Here is a 26,469-nt window from a genome sequence, read left to right on the forward strand (position 1 = left end):
CCTTGGGCCATACATAAAATACAGTGACACCAACAATAGCTGATGTGCTAAAGAAAACAAAAAATCACACACAAAAAAAATCTTATGTTTTAACAAAGTTTAAAAACTTGTGTTGGGCTACATTCAAAGTTATTCTAGGCCACATTTGGTCTGACGGCAATGGGTTGAACAAGCTTACCTTAGGATTTGCTGTATAGAACATCATGTTACTTGCCAATAAGGATAGTTGGTTTTTTTTTTTCTTTCAAACCTGTATGACTTTGATTTTTTTCCTTGCCTTATTGCAATGGCTATAACTTCCTGTACTAATTCAAATGAAAGTAATGAGAGCAGACAACTTTGCCTTATTCCTGATTTTAGAGAAAAGCATTCAGATTTTTACTCTTACATTTACTTTTAATGTTTTATACTCAATATTAGCTTTAGGATTTTTTGTAGATGTTTTCTTTCAGGTTGAAGAAGTTACCCTCTGTTTCTAATTTAATGATAGTTTTTAACAAAATGGGTATTGAGTTTTGTGAAATGTCATTTTTTTGGTATCGATTAACCAAATTTTCTTTTTTAGTTTGTTAATTTAGTAAATTATGTTATTAATTTGTAAACACTAAACCAATCTTGCATCTTGGAATATATCCTATTGGGTCATGGAGTATAATTCTTTTTTTATATTGTTGGATTAAGTTTGCTAATATGTAGTTGAGAGTCTTTCTAAGTCGATGAGAAATATTAGTCTCTAGTTTTCTTTATTTTCACTGTCTTTGTGTAGTTTAATATCAGCTTATTAAATTAATTCGAAAGTATACTCTCCTCTTCCATTTTCTGGTAGATATTGTGTAGAACTGCTATTGATTTTTTAAATGTTTTGTACAATTTTCTAGTGGAAACATCTGGGACTACAGGTTTTTTTTTTTGGAAATGTATTAGTTATGAATTCAATTTCCTTAATAGGTGTAGTGCTATTCAAATTGTCTGTATAACATTAAATGAGTTGTGGTAGTTTGCGCTTGCCTTTCAAGAATTGACCTATTTTATTTAAATTGTAAAAATACGTGTGTAGTGTTGTTTTAAATATTTCCTTATTATCCTTTGGATGTCTGCAAGGTATATAGAAAATATCCTCAGTTTCATTTCTTTTCTTTTCTTTTTTTTTTTCCATTTATTTATTTTATTGTATTTTAGGTTTGGGGGTACATGTGAAGAACATGCAAAATTGTTGCATAGGAACACACATGGCAGTGTGATTTGCTGCCTTCCTCCCCATCACCTACATGTGGCTCTCCCCCCCCGCCATTCCCCCCCAGCTCCCCACCCCCCACCGTCCCTCCCCTATGTCCCCCCAACTGACCCCAGTGTGTAGTGCTCCCCTCCCTTTGTCCATGTGCTCTCATCGTTCAACACCCGCCTATGAGTGAGAACATGCGGTGTTTGATCTTCTGCTCCTCTGTCAGTTTGCTGAGAATGATGGTTTCCAGGTTCATCCATGTCCCCACAAAGGACCCAAACTCATCGTTTTTGATGGCTGCATAATATTCCATGGTGTATATGTGCCACATTTTCCCTATCCAGTCTATCGTCGATGGGCATTTGGGTTGGTTCCAGGTCCTTGCTATCGTAAACAGTGCTGCAATGAACATTCGTGTACACGTGTCCTTATAGTAGAATGATTTGTACCTCAGTTTCATTTCTAATACTGATAATTGGTTTCTTCTATGTTCTTATTTTTGTCAGTTTTATATTGGCTTGCCTATTTTATTGATCTTTTCAAAGAATGAGTTTTTATTTTGGTGAATTTCTCTATTGGCTTTTTGCTTTTTATTGCATTAATTTCTGCTCTTATCCTATTCTTTCCTTCCTTCTGCTTACTTTGGATTTATCTCATTCATCTTATTTTAGTTTTATGGGATATAAGCTCAGATTATTTTATTAGAAACCTTTCCTTTCTCCTATGCAGACATTTAGTGCTACATATTTTTCTCTCAGCACTGATTTATCTGTGCATTCACAATATTGATGTTGCATTTTCATTTAGTTCAATATATATTTTTTATTTTTTTAAGACATCCTTTTGACACATGGGTCATTTAGATATGAGTTGCTTAGTTTCTAAATCTTTGAAGTTTTTCTTGTTATATTGTTGTTGTTTTGATTTCTACTTTAATTCCATTATTCATTTTCTGCAGCTGAGGAGAATGGGAAATTAGTTTCACATCCACCCACCTCAGCCTCCCTAAGTGCTGAGATTACAGGTATGAGCCACCACATCCGGCCTGCCAAGGCTTTTTATTTCTCATTTGTTTCCAGCATGTTCAGTATTACTTCATGGTGCATTCTATGATGGCTGCTATAAAAATCTTTGCCAACCTCTTGTCATCTCAGTGTTGATATCTATTGATTTTCATTTTTTCATTAAAGTTGATATTTTACTGTTTTTAAAAAAAAATTTAAAAAAATTGAAACCTGAACTCTGCAAATAAGAACCTACTTCATATTTAAACCTTTGGTTTTAGAAGTTTACTCTGATATCACTGCAGCAGGGAAGAAGTGCTGCTTCCTCACTCATGGCAGATGTGAATAGAATTCTGGGTTCCCCTCTGGGCCTCCATTGGCCACCTAGGGTGGAAGTAGTTTCTTGTACTCGTGGGGAGGTTTGCAATTCTGCCTCTCCTCTAGGTCTCCACTGCCACCCACCCTAGCTGGAAGAGATTTGCCTAGTTACTGCTGGATGGGGGTGGGTGAAGTCCAGTATGGTCTTCCCTAACACTGAAAAAAGAGAGGGGGCTTATTATCATCCAGCAGGAATGATAGTCCCAGCTCCTCACTTGGCCTTCTCTGCCCTGACTCTGGTAGGCAAGATGGTGTACCTCATTACAACCTGATGATAATGGAAGTCTAGGTTCTCAACTCAGAGTTTACTGCTATGTGTGTGGGTGGTGCCACTGTCTTTTTCTGTGGCATTTGGCTATAACTATTGTCTACATTTTGTTTCTTCTTACTGGGCTGCCCCTTTTCTGGTCCTTTGACTGAAAGAGAAGGCAATGTTTAGACATTTTTGGTCAACATCCATTGCATTTCCAAGTTGCTGGCTTCCTCAGCTCTAAGTCTGAGTTACATGAGGCAGAAAAACAAAACAGAACAGGGAACTCACCATATCTTTCCTTGACTCCAAACTTCTTTACATGGCCTGTTTTCTTTTCTTTCCACATTTCAGAACATATATGCTTTGCTTGCCTAATATTCACCCTTTGGATCCTAAGTTTCTGGATGGCCGAAAACTTGACACCTGACTGTTGAGACCAACAGCCGTTCCTAAGTCACATATATTCACTCACAGCCCTAAGCAGGAGGGTACCACATGGCATGCAGGGCCACACTGGTGTTGTACTTGGGAACTGAGTGAATCAGTGGAGGTTGTGGAAGGCAGGCTTTGTAGTAGCAAGAAGTTAAGGTGCCCCATGGTCCCCATGGGAAGATGTGATTAGCTTGTCAGAATAAGTTTGCAGGTAGCAGGAGAGTGAAGGCCATTAGTTTGAGGACTGGGTGCAGTAGAGCTGATCTTCCTGATAAGGAAACTACCTGGTTGAGGAGCCTTTCTCATGGAGGGGATGGGGGCATATCTGGAGAGAACAGGGGGACTGCTCTCCTGGTTTCATATATCAGGGCAGATAATATAGAATCTTAATTTCAGCCTTACACTATAAAAATGTCCACAATTTTTCATCGGACTTAGCATGAGGAATAGAGAAAAGAACATCTATTCCATATTCTTGGAAGTGAAAGTGATCTTTATAATTTAACCATATATTTTCTGAAGAAGTTTTGTCTTCTGGAAAAATATGCCAGAAAACTTATTGACACTTTCCTCTAAGCAAAGATTATTATTCTCTATAGATACCAGATATTTAACACTTATTCATTAGCAAAATTCGTTACTTTATGCCGGCGCTGAGTCACCACCTATTCACTCCTCTAACTTTTTTTCATCTCTCCTCCAAATCACTGGCAACTTTAACATAACAGAGAAGCACAATAGTTTGTCTTCTATTGCAGACTGCCCACTGAAGAACTACAGATGCTTGAGGGACGAGAAGCTGTTGAAGATCAATTGTAATCCATGGAGAAATGCCCTTTAATTTATCAACAACAATGTAAAAAATGTTTCTACATTTTTATACAATCCCTAATTTTTTGCATAGAGTGAAGTCTGATTAATAATGGCACTCTGCAGTAGACTATTTGCTATAAAAAATAGCATAAAGAAAATATATAAACATAGAACTTTTGGCCCAAGATAGTTATTATAATGTCAAAATTATTTTAAAGGGTATTTAAGAAAGTAATGGATTTTCCCTTTTCTTATGTGTTTATTTCTCTATTTACTTACTAAAATTGAAGTTAATAAGAGAGCAATTGTATTTCCACATGCAAAATCACATATTCATCCTTCAAGTAGATGATGATAACATAAAACCCCAAAGTATGAATAGCTCAAGCCTAAACGACATCGACAAGAGTATTATTATTAAAATCTTGATGTACAAACAGTAGGTAACCAAATTTAATACTTATAATTTTATAGATGTTCTTGAAAATGTCAAACTGTTCACTAAAAAAAAGGCCTGGAAGAAATGGGAAGAAGAAAAAAAGAGCAGAAAGAGAAAAGAAGAGGAAATACTTGATATACAGATTATCTATTCTGCAGTGAAATTTAACATGCAGCTATTTATTAGCTTGTCAGAATAAGTTTGCAGGCAGCAGGAGAGTGCTATACACAGCAAAAAGCACCTATACAATATACATATTTTGAATATTGGAAATCGAAAAAAAGTGTTTTGACTCCTCTTGTTCACATTGTCTTTATTGTGAAGCCTGATTAATTTTGGGAAAAAAAAAACATTCCAACTACTAAGGCATTTTGAGATTTCATCCACTTCCTGATTTTAACATTGTATTTTCTTTTTTTTTTTAAGAATTGCAAAGTTTTTCTTACCTAATTAAATATGAGAATATACAGAGTATCTTATCCTCTGTCAAAGTTTAAAATGTATTGTCCTAATTAAGTAGATACAGCATGCTGAAGAGTGGTTTTATATTTTCCAAGTAAATATTTAGCTCTCATTACTGAATATCATTTCCACTATAACCTATGCAGTAAATATAGCAGGTATAAGTCAGCCTTATTTTACAAAAGAGAACAAGTGTGGAGAGGTTGAATAGAATGACAACAGGGCACAAACAACTGAAAGCAGACAAAACCCCAGCCTGCTGACTTCTTACGTGGAGTTTTCTCCCACTAGATTCTTAGTTCCTTATCAGAAGATGGAGGGGACTGCTAAAAAGGTCATAAAGATTTTGAAAGGCATCCTGAAATCTATACATTTGTGTACCAAACAGTATCTGGAGACCTAATAAACATCTTGCACATATATGTACAATCATTTCCAAATATATATAAAGATGCAATTGCAATTAACTAAATATACGTTCACTTTAAGATGTTACTGAATTTCTATTATCCATGTGTAAATTAGAAAACAAGGGGAACTAAAACGGCATCTGAAATTTGAGTGAATATATTTTTTTAAGTCTAGAGTCTCTAAATTTAAAAAGCATGGAAATTACTTCTTTAAACCACAGCATTCTTAAAACAAAGGATCTGGTAAGGGAGCTTAGCTAATACTCTGCCTCACTGATAGCCTGTATACCATACCATACGAAAAGAAAGGATGGACATAAAAAAGATTTTACAGCTCATCTCTAAATTAGTTTCAAAAAAGAGGATGAAGGAAGGAGTCCTCCTGGCTTCTACTAGCTTACTATAATCTGGAATACACCAGTGAACTAAGCAGCTTTTCACTTACAAGTTTCTTTTATAAAAACAGGATGAACAGGCTACAAACTATGCCCAGTAATAATAGAAAAGCAGTCAGGAGACTAGCAATCATAATGATAATGCTACATTTCAACTGGGTACCCCCATAAAACCAAGGAAACAGCTAAGGACAATTCTAAATGATCCATTAATATTTGTCACATTACCAGGCAGTACTTTTCTCCTGTGCTTAAAACATATTTGAATATTAACAATGATGACTGCATCTTAAATTTAGTGGCATTGTTTAATTTTAGGTGTGGCCATTTAAGTCACCCCATCTCATGTGAACTGCAAAAAGTAAAGGGGAGGGGACACTCCTGCCTGGGCTTTGTGTTCATGGCAATTAGTTTTAACTGTCTGGAAGCAGATTTTAAATAATTTTATAGCTTATACTAGATCTCTGTTATTTACCATGTGTGCCCTTCCTATTTTTATGGAAACCAGCATCTCATTCTGAAGGCTCCTGCCTGTCAGGGCTGCAGGTGAAGGCCAGCTGGGGCCAATGCACTTTGTGTGAATATTAGCATCTGAAGAAGGTCTCAGGGGGCCTTGCCTCTCTGGGGACTTAAAGCTATAGTCAGATGCAATATCCCTGCTTCTAAGTTCCCTTGCTAGCAAATCCAAATCTTTAGGAAAGGAGTAGTCTCGATCTGGTGGCTGTCTTCTGAGCATTCTGAGGGTAGGGGAAACAAGCAGAAAAAAAGGTAGAGAAGAGAGAAACCTGCAGAGTATTTGGGGGTTTGATATTAGGGGAATGAAGGAAACAATGAGGCAAGCTAGATGTCCAAAGCTGTGTGCTCTGTCAGAGAGACTAAAGTTCATTAGCAATTATTTCCAGGTCCCCACGGCTATGTTTTTATGATTTCATATAACACAGGCTGCCCTTGATTAGTGGGTCTTATGGTATTAATACTTCCAGGATGGCAAATGCTAGTTTGTAGGAAATCATAGAAAAACACTGCCGTGTCAATTATTAATGTTAACCACACAGAGAGAAATCGAAGTGTAATTAATTCCTGAATTGAAGGAGAAAAGAGAGTTAATCCAGTTTCCAGTATCCTGAACACTGTAATCTTTATGAAAGCAAATCTTCCATGAAGAATATCAAAAATTATATACACACAAAAAATTCAGATCCAGGCAAAGCTTTTTATTGGAAGAAAAGGTTAGCATACTCATATTTCCACCTACCTACTTAAATGAAGAGGTGTTTCTTGACCTTTATTCCTACCCTCTACCTGAAAATTATATCAAATTTATTTAAGATTCTACTTAATTGAAGTCTGAGAATCACAAATAAGTAATTAGAACACAGCAATTAATTGAAACCAAGGAGTATGCATTCAATAGATTCAAATAAAAATCAAAGGATTTTATTTCCGTAAGAAACCTTAGTGATCATAGCAACACTATCTTCTTATCTTGCAGAGATAAAACTGAAGGCTGGAGTATAGGGGCAATTTGAAAATGCCCAGATTTCCTGATGACTGAATGTCAGCTGATGCCTCATTAGAAAAGGAAAGAAGGTGGCAGATTATGTTTTGGGAACTATACAAGTTGAGCATTTTTGCCTTCTTAATGTGTTTTGAAAAATCAGAAGTATATTAATATGTATTGAATTTAAACACATATAGATTGAAGAACCAACAATAGTTTACTGATTTTAATAAATGGACAGCACTATTGAAGCTCCCAAGGTAACACTCCCTGTTCATACCTTTCTCTTTTCCCAGTGAAAAAAGGGACAAGGAACTCTTCTGGATTTTGCTTTCCACCTTTCCCTGTTTTCATTTCTACTATTACCACTTACGCTTTCTTAAATGAATGATTTCATACTGGATGCATTCATTTACAACTCGCCCATTCGCTGTTTTCCAGATTCATCATTTTCATGTTAATTCATATTACTATATTAATGTTTGCTACTGTATAATATTCAAGTATATAATAATGCTATACGTTATCTCTTTTCCTACTCTGTTGATAAGGCATACTTAGTTATTGCGGCTGAAAACTAAGATGACCTATGTCAGCATAATGCAATTATTTGTTTGCTCTAGGAAAACTTCAAGCAGAAAGATATGATTGCAAGCTAATAAGTAACTTCACTATTATCTTCTGAAAATTCTTTCACTTTATCCAGGCAAATAGTTGAGAAATTTGGAAAAACAACTGTTTTACAAGGACAAGAGTTTGCTCATCTGGATACACAGTGAGCTTAACAGAATAATAGCACTTAAAAAATTGATTCACAACAGTCAGAAAAAGAAGAAAAAGGATCCAAGAAGACATAGGACAAATATAAAACAGCTATCAAGATGGTAGATTGAAATACAATCATACTAATAATAACATTAAATGTAACTTGTTTAAATATTGCAAGTAAAAGACAGATTGTCAAGCAGGGTAAAAATAATAACTATTTTTAATCTATAAAATACCAACCATTACTATAAAAAATAGATACGTTAATGGTAAAAAAAAAAAACCATGAAAACAGACATAATATGAAACATCAGTCAAAAGAGAAACAGCTAAATTAATGTGAGACAAAGTAGACTTTGGAACAAGAAATATTAATTACCAGAGAGAAGGATGATTATAAAATCATAAAGGAATTAATTTACCAAGAAGACACAAAAATATTAACTGTGTAGGCATCTAACAGAACTTTAAAATACATGAAGGAAAACTCATAAAAGTAAAAAATTAAATAATTAATTGCATAAAATAATTTATAATCAAAATAAGACATTTTAATTGCAATCTAATTATATTATCATGGCTGGGCAGGGTGGCTCACATCTGTAATCCCAGCACTTTGGAAAGCAAAGGTGGGTGGATCACTTGAGCTCAGAAGTTCAAGACCAGCCTGGGCAACATGGCAAAACCCTGTCTCTACAAAATATACAATAATTAGCCAGGCATGGTGGCATGTGCCCATGGTCCCACCTTCTTGAAAGGCTAAGGTGGAAGATTATTTAAGCCTGGGTGGAGGAGGTTGCAGTGAGCCAAGATCATGCCACTGCACTTTAGCTTGGACAACAGAGCAAGACCCTGTCTCAAAAAAGTAAAATAAAATATATTATCACAATCATAACAAAATTTCAATATTTTTCTGTCAACAATTGGCAGAACCAATAGACAGAATATCAATAAAGAGACAGAAAAATCTGAACAGCACTATAAACCAATTTAATTTCATTTATATGTTAAGACTATTCTACCCAACAACAGCAGAATAAACAATCGTTGCAATTACACATGGAACATGCCAATAGACCGTAACATTAACCTTGACAAATTTAAAAGAACTGAAGTCCTATAAATTCTGTTATAAATCACAAATAAATCAATCTAGAAATTAGTAACAGATAGATAATCTGGAAAAATCCAAAAATATTTGGCAATTAAACAATGTACTTTTAATTCTGTTCCCAGTAATGGTGGGTTTCTGCCACTGAAAATAACTAGAAAATAATAGGCATAATAGAAAAACAAGTACCTAAAAGCTCAGGATGAAGATGACCATAAAGAGTGGGAACAAGGTGACTCAACCTGAGACCTCCCAGTATAACTGGTAGACTAAAAGATGAGATGGCTTGGGCCAACATAGTTTTACTGTTAGCATCAGGAATTTCTTGCTGGGTTAGTCCGTTTTGTGTTGCTATAAAGGAATATCTGAGGCTAGGTAATTAATTTGAAAAAGAGGTTTATTTTGGCTCATAGTTCCACAGGCTGCACAAGATGCGTGATATCAGCATCTGCTCCTGGTGAGGCCTCAGGGCACGTCCAATCATGGCAGAAGGTAAAAGGAGAACCAACATATCACATGGTGAAAGAGAGTACAAGAGAGAGACAAAGGGAGTCTCATGGTCTTAAGCAACCAGATCTCTTGTGAACTAACTGAGAACTTCATCACCAAGGGGATGGCACTAAGCTATTCATGAGGTATCAGCCCCCATGATCCAAAACCTCCCATCAGGCACCACCTCTAGCATCTATCAGGGATCACATTTCAATATGAGATTTGTAAGGGACGTACATCCAAATCATATTACTTGCATACCAATTTACCTGAGCAAACAGTGTGCTTACATGGAGAAAACAGCTCTCTTATTAGGGAAATGGTTTACTCAAAAGAACTTGTCATAAGAGTCTTGCCCATCATGTTCAGCAGTTCTATATTACTATGTATCAAACTTTGCCTGATCCCAGCTACTTTCTTGCTTTGAAAGATCTACCCAAGCCATTAAGCCCAGATATCAAAGTCCTATGATCATCCTTCCCTAACTTTCTTCTTTTGAATTATCACTGAGACTTTAAAAAGGGGACATTCTTCCTTGCAGCTTTAAGTTTAATACATTGAGATTTGCTTAATAAAGAGGTTTTCCTGAAGGAATCTAAAATGCACACATTTGGGGAGGGAGTATTATCTTTTCCCAATTGATTTATAATTCCTTATATACCCTGGATAGCAATAGGTTTCAAACTTCTCCTAATTTGTAACTTGTCCTATTATTTTAAAAATAATAGGTTTCCCCTGATGAACTAATATTTTTATTTCAAATGGAGATACTAATGATACTCATAGGATTATTTTAACTGTTCTTAGGCAAAAACCACAATTACTTTTGCACCAACTTAATACGTAAGAAAATATATGTAAAGTACTGTTACAGTATACTCCTATTGTGTAAGTTCTCAAAATTCCCTATACAAATTTGGGAAGAAGGTAATATTTGTTTTCGACCATTATTAATACTTAGTAGTCTTGTGCTGCCTCAGCAAGACCTTAGATTTTAAAGCCTTCTGATCTTTCATATTTATAATGATTCTCCTGTGTTCAATCCAAGCAGCTTTATTGGGCCACCCACCACAAGCCTGCAGCTCCTCTGATGAGGTGATTCATGTGTTCATATTAATGTGTCATGATCTCTTAATGAGCCCTATTTCCTTTCTCCAGGTAGCATTGTTTGTCTGAAATGAGTTTCCTCATCTGTAAAATAGGAATAATATCTCATCTACTTCTTTCACACATGTCGTTGTAAGGAGTCAAATGACATCAGTAAAGAGATATTATAATCATGTTTGCTTTTAAACCAGGCCTTCAGGAAGTGATGGTAATGCCCTACTCAATGAGGATAGAAATTTCGGAAGTTAATATTTTTTGAAACAAGTCAAGATTTACATGAACAAAAAGAATACATGTGGCTATTTCAAGCATTTTGACCAGATACTGAGAGATATTCTTATGGAAGACAAAGCTTTCAATTGTTCCTCAAATGATGAATCTCGTGTTTGGAAGGGGCCCTAAAGGGTCACCTCACCAGCCTCACTCTCACACCCATTATACATGACAATGGAGGAATCTCTTCTGTAGCATTTCAGAGTCACTCCTATAATTTTCTGGAGTCTTTCTGATAATTCCAGAAACAGGAAATTCACCATTATAAGGGAAGTCCATTCAAGTATTAGGTAGCTATAATTGTTGGCCCCTGGTCCACGTTTTGCCTTCTAGAGCACTCCATGGCAATCTGTAAGTTCCAGACCCCACAGTATACTCTAGTTCTTCAACCATGCATCCACCTCTTTCTCTCTTAACTTGTCTGAGCTAAACATTCTTAGCACTTTCTCTGGTTATACAAAGTGGGTCCAAATACCTCACCATCTTCCCACTATTTTAGAAGATTTTGGTATCTCCATATTCCTCTTTTTTATCTAACACTTAGTAACTTTCTACAGGGAGAATCCTGCCTCAGTCATAGGAAACTCAACTCCATTTACTAATAACCACTCAAAATATCCTTCTCAGCTAGGAAAGCGATGTGAAGACTAAAAGGACTGAACAAACAACCTAATCATTTAAAGCTTCTCTGATGCACATACTCTTTCTCAAGGCCTTTCTATCTAGGAACCACGAAATAAAAGTGGTAGAAAGTTGGAGCATCCTGATAATTCAGTTAAATGTCTACAATATGTGCACACCATATGGATCACTAACTGCAGAGGAGGAGCTCAGTAGCACAGTCCTGTTAACTAACTTGAAAAAAAAGGAGAGGGAAAAGGCAACTTAATCCTTCACATCCTGCTATTTGATCATTTTCCAATAAGTGTGCTTGGGTAGGCTTCAGCTCACTTGAAGTTTTCCTTAATGTAGCCATTGTTCAAGGGAGAGTAATTAGAAACAAGTAATTTGGTTTAATGTAAACGTTTTAAAAATCTCTTCCAGCTCCCTGACTCAGTGATTTCTGTGGTAAGCTCTCTCAAAGTGTATTTTCGAATTCGTTTCACTTCCCACTCCCTTACACTGATTACTTTTGAGATCTGAGGGAGCAAACTATTCCTGACTCTGCTTCTCAAGCCTGAGACACGATGACGTTCCTCTACATCACTTTATAATACTGCATTGTAATAGTAGCTTTGCTTGCCAGTCTGTTCAATTAAAATAAAATTCTCAAAGTCTGGAACATCATCCTATTCAATGTTGCATCTCTCGTACCCAACACACTGTCTGATACCTATTGGCCCTAATAGACATTTCACAAATGACTGCCAAATGATTGAATACATAAAGAATTCAGAAAAAAACCACTGGTGTTCTGCTTTCTTTGGTATTTCTTCTGTCATTTCAGAACATCTTGTTTCACATTCAATCAACTTATAGTTAATGTCTGGTGCTTGAGAGGGACTATGTTAGATTCTATAAACATACAGATAGCTTTATAACAGCATAGGACATGGTGATCTTAATGCCTTCCATAGCTAAGCCTTTCTTTGGTGGAACTTATCCAGATGGTCTATTAGCCATGAATCACCATGGTATGGTATTACATGAATGCACTTCTTTGGTCATCATAGATTGTATAAGAATCAGTGCCTGACACAAATATGGCTAGCTGATCTCTGGCCAATGATCTCTGAGGTGTCCTTGTACATGAATGATAGTCAACAATGGCTCATTGTTCTGGGTGGTGACTGATTTAAATCTCTTGGGAACATTGTATGTGAAATGCATTCTAAAAATGGGAGTCAGTATCAGAAAAAGCAGGTGTAAAAGACGGAGACAGAGTTGAATCATCAGACTGGTAAAGCACCATCATCAGGGAGGAGGCACTCGCTGGGTGTAAAATGGCCAATGGGAAGTTCCTGGCAGTATTTTCTATCTTCTTACTGCTCTGTGTGTTCTTGTAGTTAGCCCCTTATCTGAGCCAGGCTTAGTATGGTGCTGCTTCTCACCATGGGAAAGAACCTGATTAACTCACTAGTATAGTCTCCTGCCTTCAAGGAGCTCAGATATTGGAGCCCAGGGGGAAGATAGGCTCAGCAGTGAACGAATGCACTACTTGTCAATCACAGGCTGGAAGTATGCTGGAAATACAATGGGGCTTGGATAATTGTCTCTAACCGAAGAGGCAAAGTAAGAAAATGTTACTGACAAAGCAGGTCCCCCAAAATGAGGTCTTTTCTTGTTTGGTGCCAGGAAGACAGTATGCAAAACTGAAGTGTCAGGCAGTACAGACTTTAATCAATGGCTATGGAATTGCAGAGCAAGAGGTTGGCTCACAAATCAACTTCTCAGCTTGTGAGAGCCAGGAACTCACAGATACAAGGCTTCAATAAAGAGGTTGGACGTTAAAAGCAAAAGGAGGAATATTCATGACTGTTCTGGTAATGGGCATAGAACTCCTTGAAACTGGAGTGCAGCTTTCCTTTTGGTCCGTTTATGGTTTCTTCTGGTCATTGCCATGGTGACTGTCAATTGTCATGATGCTGGTGGGAATGTCATTTATCATGGAAATTAGATTATAATGAAGTTAGTTGTTCTTTAGAGGTTGAGCTACCATCTTGGATCCCACTAGTCTTAGCCAGTTTGGTCACAAGGAGGAAATCTTGTCCTCAATCAACCTGTTTTCTAAAGATAAGTAGAGTTAAGGTGAGGTAGAAATGCATCTATGTCATGTAGGCACTACACTGGGTAACAAAAGGGCTTCATACAGAAAAAATATTCTAATTGGGTTAAAAAAAGGGGGGGATGTATTTGCAAGGAGAAAGAACAAGCATCAGCAAAAGTCCTAAAGTCTGAAATGATGTAGGATATTTAGGGAATCACAGTGACTATCTTTGTCCTCTGAGAGATATTTTATTTTATACCCTCACACATCAGCATACCTTAGTGGAAAGACATTGAAAGATTCCATTAACACCACATCTAAGTTTCCTGACTTTTTCATTTCCATCAGTGGCTACGAGCAGATGCTTTGGAGCCAGCATGCGTGGGTTCAAGTCCTTCTTCTGTTACATAGTTTTTAAAGTGATATTACTTCCCTTTCTTCATTTGTAAAATGGGATTATATAAACAGTGTTTCTGTCAAAGGACTTTTGTGAGGATTAAATGAAATAATACAAGTGAAGTGATCAGATTGGCATCTGACTTGGAGTCATTGCTATATAGGTGTTGGCTGTTTTTACCCAGGTCCTTATCATCTTTATGCTCTATGAGACCTGAAAAATTACCATTCTACATAACTATACCCCTCAACTATTTTTCATCTGGTTACTCTGTGTGTGTCTGACAGTTAAAATTTTCACTACTTAGCTTAGTTAGAAAGACCCTCTCTTAAACTGTTCCCTGTTCCCCATAGGTTCTGACCTTGTGTTCCTCATTCCCAATCACAACTAACATTTCCAAGTACCAGAGTGTTTACTGCCTGGGGATATGTTTTCAGGGTTATCAAGAAAGGTCCAGGGGAGGGAGGGTGGGGGGTGGGAAGCTGGGGAGAGATAGCAAGGGGAGAAATGCCAGATGTAGGTGATGGGGAGGAAGGCAGCAAATCACACTGCCATGTGTGTTCCTATGCAACAATTTTGCATGTTCTTCACATGTACCCCAAAACCTAAAATGCAATAAAATAAATAAATGGGAAAAAAAAAAGGTCCTCCTTCATCCTTCCCCTACCTTCATCTCTACACTTGAATGCTAATTTCTAAAATTCTACTACTACAGCACATACCTTTCTTATCCCTTCCTGTTACAATAAAAAGTTCCCAAGGAGGAATATTGTGAGGCATTTATAACTGTGTAAGCCTTGACTTAGTGGAGGTAAAGATGAATTTGAAAGCAAGAAAGGTAAAGAGAATATTAAAGATTCACTATGTACACATCACGATTTTCCTTTTCTAGATAAAGCATGCAATTTTAACAAAAACCCAGCGTACTTTGACATTATTCATTATATAGCATATACCCACTTTCTTACTTTACATATATACTATATGTATTTTTTAGTGATTTGCTTTTTTCAATACACTTGCCTTTATATGTACCTTTTTCTACTGGTGGGTATTTAGGTCATTTCAGTTTTTCCTTATTACAAAAGATGAAGTAATGACTGTCCTCATGCCAATGGGCAAGAGTTTACTTCTGCAGTGTAGATTAAATCCTCAGAATTTGATATAGCTAGGTCTGAAAGTATACATACTGTAAATGATAGATGTTGTAAAATTCCTTTCCAAAATGTATTCTTTATTTCTACTCCAACCACCTGTAGATGAGAGTGCCAGTAACTTCACATCATCATGAACATTGAATATTATCAAAATTATAAATTTTGCCAACTCTGATGGGTAGAAAGTAACAAATCCCTGTTTCATTTGTTATATTTATGCTTTTGGGTGAAGTTAAGTTTTTTCTTCTTAAGTGAATTTTTAGTTTTTAACTTCTTTCAATTTCTTAAGAAGAAAAAAACCACACAATTTTGATAATGCTCAATTATTCTTCATATACAGGTGGGCCTCATCTAATCAGATGAAGGTCTTAATGGAAAAAGACTGACCTTCTCTAAGGAAGAGAGAATTCTTCCAGTAGACTATCTTCAGACTTGGGCTGCAACATAAGCTCTTTTCTGGATCTCTAGACTGCCAAACTACCTTGCAGATTTTGGACCTACCAGCTTCCACAATTATGTGAGCCAGTTCCTTAAAATGAGAGAAAGAGAGAGAATCCTATTAACACTGTTTCTCTGGAGGATCCTAATTAATATAGCACCTCTGTTCTTTATTTTCTTATATTTTAGTTTCCTGTCAAATGTCAATTTCTATAATTTCCCCTTGATTAAAACTTTTTCTAATCAAGTAGATAGATTGACAAATAGATAGATTATTTCTGGCTATCTCCACTGTATTATTCCATTTCATTTTCTTATTTTGTTACTTGGGTCAAGATCTTTAGCATGTTTCACAGGAATGACAGTGGACATTGTTACCATCTTAACAATTTTTGTAGAATTATTGTTTCATCATGAAGTATGTTTAGTATGTTTTATTGGTAGTTGCTTTATCAGCCTTAAAAAGTGTCCTTCTATTCTTACAATGTTAAGTCATTTAAAAAATCTATATATATATGTCAAATTTTATAATTTGGGATGTTATCGAGATTTGTTGTTTAACCCATTTGTGAGCAATTTTATTTTTGATGTGAGTCAAATTTGCATTTCTACTTAAGCCCTAATTGATTATAATGTAATTCTCTTTTAACACAATCCTAGTATGCATTTGCTAATATTTTTCTTTAGATTTTTTTTTCTTTTTTCTTTTTTTTGAGACAGGATCTTGCTGTATTGCCCAAGCTGGTTTCCAATTTGGGGGCTCAAGTGATTCTCCCATCTCAGCCTCCTGAGTGACTGAGACTTCAGGCATGAGCTATTGTTCCTGGCTTCACATTTTTTAATAAATGAGATTTGGTTTTAGGCTTCTCTTCTCTCTGTGGATGTACATGCTCCTCATGTGGCTTGTGGAAAATTAGCAGCTTTAAGTCATTTTCTATGCTCTGAAATAGCACATAAACCAATGATATTTTTCTCATTATGGAAATTTGGTAGAACTTATCCACAAAATTAATTTGACTTTGCGAATTTGTTTAGGAGGTTTTGACAGCTTTTTCATTTTTTACCGTAGTTGTTTATCACATTAATATTTCTACCTTTTCAAGGTTAACTTAATAATATTTTTTAGGCATCGAGTTGTACATATTCTCTAATAGCTTTAAATTTACTAAATATCTGTATTTATGACTATGTGTATACTTATTCTCATATCTAATATTGTGTGATGTGTGTTCCTTTTAAACATGATTAAATTTACCAATAGTTTTTCTATTTTATTGATGATTAAATGAGCCAGATTTTTTAAACAGATCAAATTTACTGATTTAATATTTTCTATTTCATTATTACTAATGTAAACATACTTCCTAATATTTTCCTTCAGGCTCTTAGTGTATTTTATAATTGCTTACTTCTTTAGTTGAAAGCCTGTCTCATTTAATTTTAAACCATTTTGTTTCCAATATAGATATTTGTGTTATATACATATATAAAACACAAATTATATATGTTATATATATGTTAAATATATATATATATATATATATATATATATTTCTATCATTCTAGGAGATTTCAAAATGAAAGAAAGGGTAGATACACGTCTGACATCTTGATACAATCTCTTCTCCTACATTATTTACCTGCAATTTCCATTTTAATTAGGTACCAGTTAAATAACTAGCTCTTGAGCCAGTTTAATTTGTAAAGAGTTCACTTACAACAAGTAATTCTGGGCCAGGCACAGTGGCTCTAGCCTGTAATTCCAACACTTTGGGAAGCTGAGAGGGGCGAATCACTTGAAGTCAGGAGTTCGAGGCCAGCCTGACCAACATAGTGAAACCCCATTTCTATATAAATTATCTAGGCATGGTGGTGGACGCCTGTAGTTCTAGCTATGCAGGAGGTTGAGGCAAGAAAATTGCTTCAACCCGAGAGGCAGAGGTTGCAGTTAGCCGAGATTGGGCCACTGCACTCTAGCCTGAGTGACAGAGTGAGACTCTGTCTCAAAAAGAAAAAAAAAGGTGATTTAGAAGGTGCCATAGTTGTCATTATTTCAGTTCAGTAACTATTTTCTCTGCTCTGTGCTTTCTTCATACTGCCTTTTGGATTTAAGCCTGACCATATGATGTGCTGGGCTAATAAAATGTGAGCAGAAGTTACTTGTATCAGTAGGACATAAACTTTAAGAGCCATGATTTACCTTCCCTCTATTGTAAAGATTATAGAAGCAGGAATCAAGATGCAGTATCTATCAGCCTGGATCCCTTACGACGAAAGTGAGCAGAATCACCTGCTCACCTTAAATAACATGTAACATAAGCAGAAATAAACTTTTGTCATGTTTAACTTCTGAGAGTTCAGAGTGTTTGCTACCACAGAATGTCCTATCCAATTTTAACTCACTATCATCATCAATACTCAAGTAACTCACTATCGTCATCAGAGATCTAGAATTTCCCTTCACCAGAGATGTTACTTTCACAGTAAATGAGCAGGCATTTTTCACCTCCACAGAATCGCAAAAGGCAAGATATAGTTAGGCTCCCCAGGAATGATTGGCTAGTTGTATCTCTGGGTTATGAGAGATGACAGCAGAAAAAAAAAAAAAAATATATATATATATATATACACACACACACACATATGTTAAAATATATATGTTATATATGTTTATATATGGTATAATCGTGTATATAATCTTACATATATAAGATTATATATATGTTAGATATATAACATATATAATATGTATAAATGTGTTATAAATATATACATGTGTGTTTGTGTGTGTATATATATATTTTTTTGAGATGGAGTTTTGCTCTTGTCACCCAGGCTGGAGTGCAATAGCACAACCTTGACTCACTACAATCTCCACCTCTGGGGTTCAAAAGATTCTCCTGCCTCAGCCTCCCAAGTAGCTGGGATTACAGGTGCCTGCCACCATGCCTGGCTAACATATATAGACAGATAAAGAAAGAGAGAAAGAGAGATGGGGAGAGTCACTTGAACCCGGGAGGTGGTGGTTGTAGTGAGTCAAGATTGTGCTATTGCACCATATAATATAGTATTTTTAGTAGAGATGGGGTTTCACCATTGTGGCCAGGCTGGTCGTGAACTCCTGACCTCAGGTGATCCACCTGCCTCAGCCTCCCAAAGTACTGGGATTACAGGTGTGAGCCACCATGCCCAGCCAAAAATATATTTTATTAGAAGAAAGGGAAAGAGCACTAGTATTGGTGGCTACCTAATTGTGTCTAATTCCAATCCTTCCTCTGGCAGCACTGCAAGCACAGTAGGTGTTCAGTAGATAATTGTTGAAATTTAACTGAATGCTAATTCACACAACCATTGCAGCTTCAAGGTATCTGTTGCCAAGGTCACCTTAGAGGGATCTCTTTTCTGGGCACAATACTTACAGATCTGGGTAGGAAGGCAATATATTTGCTTTCTACCTATAAATTAGAAAATCTTATACCTTTGTACAAGATAAAAGCCACTAATTACTATCCTTAAAAATCTCATAGTTATTTTCTCAAAACCACCTTCTCCCATACATGGAAGAATTGCACGAAGAAAGAATACTTTGACTGAATGGACTCAGAGACAAACTTCAGTTCCCTCAATCATCCAAGAGTGTTTCTATACTCATACTGGGCCATCATATTGATCTGCACATAGACACATTTATGAGGTCATCTGTCTCTCTTAATAGACCACTCTCTCCCTACAGAAAGTGGGTAAGTATATCTTCATCCAACAATGGTAGCAGAGGCTACTTCTCTAAAGAAACATGTTTTCACATTTTATGAATTTACAAGCATTGTGAGGATGTAGAATATAAGAAAAGTAAAATACGTACCAGGTATTTCAACATTATTATATAGCAACACCAATCATATCACTTTCTAAAATACTCATGGGCTGTATTAGACTTGGAAAACTAAAATAGACAAGTCAATTCCTTGTAAATTGTCAGAGTAATGAATCTACTACATCGTTATTATTTGAAAATGAAATATTAGATGTTTAATGGTTGTTTGGTAACTATTAAATGCAAGCTTCTTTATAAAGTATGAACATCAAAAAAAAGTATTCAGTATTTTTGAAGAAGCAGAGATTGGAAAATTCAGATTTGCTTTGCTAAGAAGAGTATTTAATCATATTTAGTACAATATCACACCATAATGAACCCACGTAAGATTTCTCATCAAATACACATTTTAGCAACTGAAGATATCCAAATATTAGATAAATCAAATACTATTAAATGAGAGAAAAATTTTAAGGTATATTCTGAACCAAACTTGCTACTGTATTATGAGCACAAAATTATCAAAGAATTGTCACAGGTAATAAAATTGAAATACTTGGGGAATTAACAGCTCTCTGATGAGTAGTAGCCAGATTTAATATCTGTGATAAAGTTCCAGTCTTCCATTCTGTAAAGTTACGTTGCATTGCTAAAAAGTAGGATTAACCAAAAATACTTATGGAATAGCTAATGTATCTAAAATTGTTGTATGACTATCAAGGAAAATATTATTAGAAAACAGATTTCCATGACTGGATGATGTCAAAGGGAGACACCAAATATGATTACCTGTAATGAGGAAGTCAGAGCAACATTAAATCTCTGCTGAACAGAAGGTCTACAGTGGCCTCTTTTATTATTTAAATGAAAGACACTATAAACAACTCTTTGATAGTCCCATGCTGGGCTGTTGTTCTAGCCCAATCAGACTTGATTAGGAGTGCACGTTCAGCCTTTTATGAACACCTGTGTCTAAAGCCCACAAATAATTAGCTTAGCCATACCATTTCACACTAATAATGGTGTAATTTGCCACGCCTTTCAGGCTCTGGACAGCTGGTGCTATTGAAAAGCACCTCAGGATTAGGCCCTGACTCCCAGGCCTGAGTCTTTGGGGGTGGGGGGGTGTCTTAGGTATCCATAGCAACACACTTAGACTGCAAATTATCACCTCTAATAATAACTGGAACAGTCTATATTTTATGCCAACTATCCACAGGAAAAGATAAGACATAGAAAAACTGAAAATCTCTAAAAAAAAAAAATACACATATATAGTATTACCTTGTCAATAAACATAAGATTTTTAAAAATCACACCTGTTCAAAGTTTATTTGATTATTTAATATAAATCTATCAAAATATAACCGAGGGAAATGAGGTCCACTACTGAATTCATCAGTGCTAATTGACAAAGTTACCTACAGCTGCATGGAATTCTAAAGGTGAATTATGATCTTGAAAAGCTCTGTCTGAGAGCAACTTTGTGAGCACTGTACTTTCATCTTAGTCCCTCGAAAGTTATAAATTGGACAGCATACAAATGCTGATGGGCACATTCTGGCTTCCTACAGCTTCTCAGTACTTCAATCTGTATGTTCCATTAACACAAATATGGTAGGCGGGTAAGGCTAGTTCAGGACTCACCTCAAATGTTGGCCCAGTGACATGTCAGTCTATGGAATATGCCCAAGACCAAAAAGGAAAGTCTCCTCATTTCAGGATATACCACGCTGCGTCAAACAAACAAACAAAAAGTACCTGCTTAATAAAATATGTCCGAGTATGTTTAGAATAGAAGGCAAATAGACATTCTTTTTCAATTTTAATAGAAAACTCTTCACTGCTTGTGGATTATCAACTTTCAAGAAGTTGCAGTCATGTACAATGTAGATCTCACGGGATACCATTGTGGTTAAATGGTATTTAGCTTTGGAGTAAGACTGCCTGGTTTAAAACCTAAAGCAACTAAATCCACATTTGATAAATTCAGTTCAACAAATAATGATATTATTGGGTCCTAGGAGGTACAAAGAAACATAAGACACAGGTCTTATTTCTTGAGAAACTACTCATATTCAAGCAAAAGAGCATTCCTTCCAAAGCAGATTTCTATACCACAACTGGCTGATTACTAATTATTTAATACAGTCCCATAGAAAGTGACTTCAAAGCAAAGCAAGGAAAAAATAAATCTGTTTAACAGCATTGGGCAATGATACAGAGAAATATTGAAAGTTGACTTGATTTGAATTTTGAAAAATAAAGTGGAGTTCCATAAAGTAGAGCGCGAGGAGAGATTTTCAAAACAAGGGAACAGCATAATAATTAAACACACTGATGCATAAAAGCATGAAATCACTTGAGAAGTTTAAAAAAAACAGCAAGGAGGTAAGAGACAAATGGCTTCTCATTTTGGGCTCCTTGCTGTGATCACATATCCCTCCCACTCTCTTTCCCTCTCCCCCCCCCTTCCTCTCCCTCTCCCTCTCCTTTTCTTTTTACTTATCCTCTGATGTTGTCAGCTGGACCCTGTTCAATCTGAGTAGACATATGCCTGCCTTAGCTGCATTTTTTAGCTAGGTCGTGAGTTGGAAAACACTAGGTGTGGGTAGCCTTGCTCCATCGGGTGAGGGGAGGCAAGATCCGCTGGGCTGTGTCCTTTCTGTGGGCCTGAGGTCCCAAAACACTTTCTCTTTTTTAACCACCTTTTTTAAATTTCTTGTGCCATTTATAGGATTAATATGTGTGTATAGCAGGAAGGAATAGGACTCTACTCTCTTGTAAAGACTGAAGTAGTATGGGTGAACACTTTGCATAGATAGAAATATTCTATACCCTGATTTCTGGTGGCAATTACAAGACTGAATGCATTTGTCAGAATTCATTGCATGTAGAATGGATGAATGATATTTTAGATACCTTATAAATTACACCCGAATAAACCTGAATTTTGAATATGTATGAAACTTATCCAAAGGCTATGTAGCCTTCGAGTGGAGAACAGGAACTGTACTTCAAAGTAGAAGTTATCATCCTGGGTGAAATTTGCAGTGTGGTACTGGAAGACATAATTGAAGACAGGCAAATCTGGACCCTATATTCTGCTCTGCGGCATATATCTGCTTGACCTTGGACATTAAATATTTCTTCTGGGCTTCTGCTTCCTTATCCTTCTTATAAAGGGCATGGCCATGTAAATTACTCTGCAATTGTTATTCACCTTCTTTTTCCTCAATACCATGTTGATTACTTCTATGGTTATTTCAACTTCAAGATTTTATAATTCGTCAAGACAGGCACTCTGATTTAATGTTTGCTTACTTACTTTCATTCCTTGGTGGTGTAGAAATAAAGGTTTCATTAAATTTCCTTTCAGATTAAAGAGATACTTAATTGCAAGGAATTATTTTGCGAAAAATTTACATTTCACTAAGGTTTGGTATTTCTATAAAACTGACATCCCACAATAAGAAGTTGCCCTAACTTAAAATGGGAATAATCATGCATGAAAAATGACAACATTGGGAGGGACTTTGACCTGAAAATCATGTGAATTTCAACAATATATTTAAATCTAATTTTACCATAAAAGAAAGGTGGAAATTTTAAAGTACTGCACGCTTATGTTTAAATAATATCTCTCTTCTGTCAAAGAATGATACAACCCGATTTTTGGACATGGTAGCCCTATTCAGCAAGTATTTAACCTGTGAGAGAATTTGCATGAAGTCCTGAAGGAAAATAAGGACAATGCCTGCCTAGGTAGATAGCCTCTTTCATCTCTGTTCAGGATTAAACTTGCCATAGCAAGTTCTTTCCCACACGGTGCCTTTAGAGAGTACTTTACTATTCATGGTCATGAATTAACAGCCATTGCCAAACTCAGGAGCAGGTATCTCACTACATGTTTACAGGGTATAAATTAAAGGGAACCACAAAGTTCTAGTTTCTCTCCCTCAATTAGCTCCTTCTAGGTTGAAATATTACCATTGTAGATGGATTTTTATTTGGTGGGTGGGTTCATATTATTGTTTTGTTTGTTTTGTTTTGTCCTGAAGTGCCCCACACAAGAATGTCATAGCAAAGGTGGGATTTTGCATGAACTCTCTGAAGGCTAAAGCGGTATCTTAGGTAAATCTCTGTGCTCCTACATACAGGACATAAAATGATTTCCAGTGAAATTCAGGAAATCATTCCATTTACAATTTTTACTCTCTCTCTATCTTCCTATACCATCAAAGAGAAAAATCTCTGTTTAGTGCTAGTTTTTATCACTCTCACATATGGTAATATATTTTTTAATAACTGAGAACAGACAGGAAGTGGAAAGTCGACAGCAGGTCACAGTACCCATTTAAAATATAATGTTAAAAATATTTAGTTTTTCACCGTTTTCCCCTTTATGCCAAGTGACTCTGGTCTTACATTTATGAGAGCAAATGCTACTTACTTATGTGTAGATTGCATCAATAAAGCAAAATGAGCAAAGCTCAATCAGACTGGGGGCGGGCTTTGGAGTTCTAAGGGATAAGAAATAATTTGAAAGATGATGGGAAGATTGAAACAGGTATTTCAAGGAAAAGGAAAATTATGGGAAAAGACATGGAAAGGTGGAAAAGCATGATCTAGTCAAGAACTATATTCAAAACAACGGGAGCAAACAGTAAATCAAATATTATGAACTTTTCCATTAATCTGTAGGAAGTCAGTTCAGAGCTAATAAGCAAGTGGGTCACAATCACATTTGCTATTTAAAAAGCACAGTCAAGCAGCAGTCTGCAAGTGGACTGGAGGGGAAGAACTGGTAGCCAAAAATTGAGCCAGAAAACGTATGATGGATGAGGAGGAAGTGTGTGCATGTCAGGGGTGCTTTTATTCTTTATTACCATTTCAATTTTTTGGTCATTGTTCTTTCATGTTTTATCTTCTTATGCTAATTTTGACACTTTGTGTTTTGCTCTAAATGTATTTCTTTAATTAGATTTTCAAATCTGTTAACATATAATTGTTCATTATATTTTGTGTCTTCATGCAATTTGCTATATTTTATATACAGATTTTCACATATTTAAATTTGCTTATTATATGTTTTTTTCTTTTGATCTGCTTGGCCATAAGTTTATTTATTGGTTTTGTTAAAGAATAAACTTCTTTTTAATTATCTTCTATTTCTGTTCTCTGCTTCATTGATTTCTGGCCTCATTAATACTACTTTCTTTCTTTTTTTTTAATGTGGTCTATTTCTATTTTTCTGGAGTAATGAGCTGGACATTTACCTCATGTGTGTCCAGCCTTTCTTGTTTTCTGATAATTATAGTAAAAACAGTCAAAGCTATATATGTGTCTTCTTAGCATCCTCTAGGTGCATAGCATATATTTCAAAATACACAGCTTTTACTGTTTAGCTGTAATAGTTTACAATTCCACTTTTGATTTTCTTTTAAACCTATGGGATATTTAGAAGCATGGAAATGTTCATTTGTTCTATTGTTATTAATTTCTAATTTTGTGTTATTATGTCAAAGACCATAACGTGTGTGGTGTTGATTCTTTGAGTTTCTTGAAATTCCTTTGTGGCCTGATATATGATTAGTTTTGAAGCATGGTTAATGTGAGCCAAAGAAGAAATGTGTTCTCTGTTTACACAAACATGATGTTTGTGGTCTTCAATTTTTGAAATGCTTCCTCTAAACAGTTAAATAAATAATGGGCTTGATTGAGATATAATTATATGCTATAATATTTATGCTTTAAAGTATACAGTTCTGTGGTTTTTAATTTATTCACAGAGTTGTGCAAACCTCAGCATTCTTTAACTTAGAATATTTTCTTTACCCCAGAAGGCAACTCATACCCCTTAACAGCGACTTCCCAATCCCTCCTAATTCTAGCCTTTGGTCACCACTACTGCACTTTCAGTATCTGTGGATTTGCCAATTCTTAACAACTCATATAAGTGGAATTATGCAATATGAGGTCTTCTATGTGTAGCTTATTCCACTTAGGATAATGTTTTCAAAGTTCATCCATGTTGTAGCATGAATCAGTATTTCATTTTTTATTGGCAAACAACATTCCATTCTATGTAATGGCCATATTTTGTTTATCCACCATTCATCAGCTGGTGGACATTGGGTTATTTCTGTATTTTAGGTCTGATGAATAATACTAGTAGGAACATGTGTGTATACATTTTGTTTTTTTTGACAGATACTCACTCAGTCACCCAGGCTGGAGTGCAGTGGCACGATCTTGGCCACTGCAACTTCCACCTCCCAGATTCAACTGATTCTCCTGCCTCAGTAGCTCGATTCTCCTCCCCAGTTGCTGGGATTACAGGGACACACCACTATGCCTGACTAATTTTTTTATTTTTAGTAGAGATGGGGTTTCACCATGTTGGCCAGACTGGTCTCAAATTTCTGACCTCAGGCGATCTGCCCACCTCAGCCTCCCAGATTGCTGGGATTACAGGTGTGAGCCACTGCTTCCAACCTGTGTACCCGTTTTTGTGTGAACATGCATTTTCATTTCTCTTGAACATACATCTAAGAATGGAATAGCTGGATCATACGGTAACTCTATGTTTAAGCTTTTGAGGAATGGCCAGACTGGTTTCCAAAGCAGCTGTACCATTTATAATCCCATCAACAATATACAGGCTTACTTTTTCATTTCTCCACATCCTAGAGAACATTTGATTTTAGCCACCCAGTGGTTGTGAAGAGTTATTAAATTATGGTTCTGGTAAGTGTTTTCCTAATGATTAATGATACAAATGTTGGACGTTTGTATATCCTCTTTAAAGAGATATCTAAAGAGATCCTTGGCCTACTTTTTTATTGGGTTTTCTTTTTATTATTAAGTTACATAAGTTTTTTTATATATATTCT

The sequence above is a fragment of the Cebus imitator genome, unplaced genomic scaffold (assembly GCF_001604975.1).
Source record: "Cebus imitator isolate Cc_AM_T3 unplaced genomic scaffold, Cebus_imitator-1.0 Scaffold278, whole genome shotgun sequence".
NCBI lineage: Eukaryota > Metazoa > Chordata > Mammalia > Primates > Cebidae > Cebus > Cebus imitator.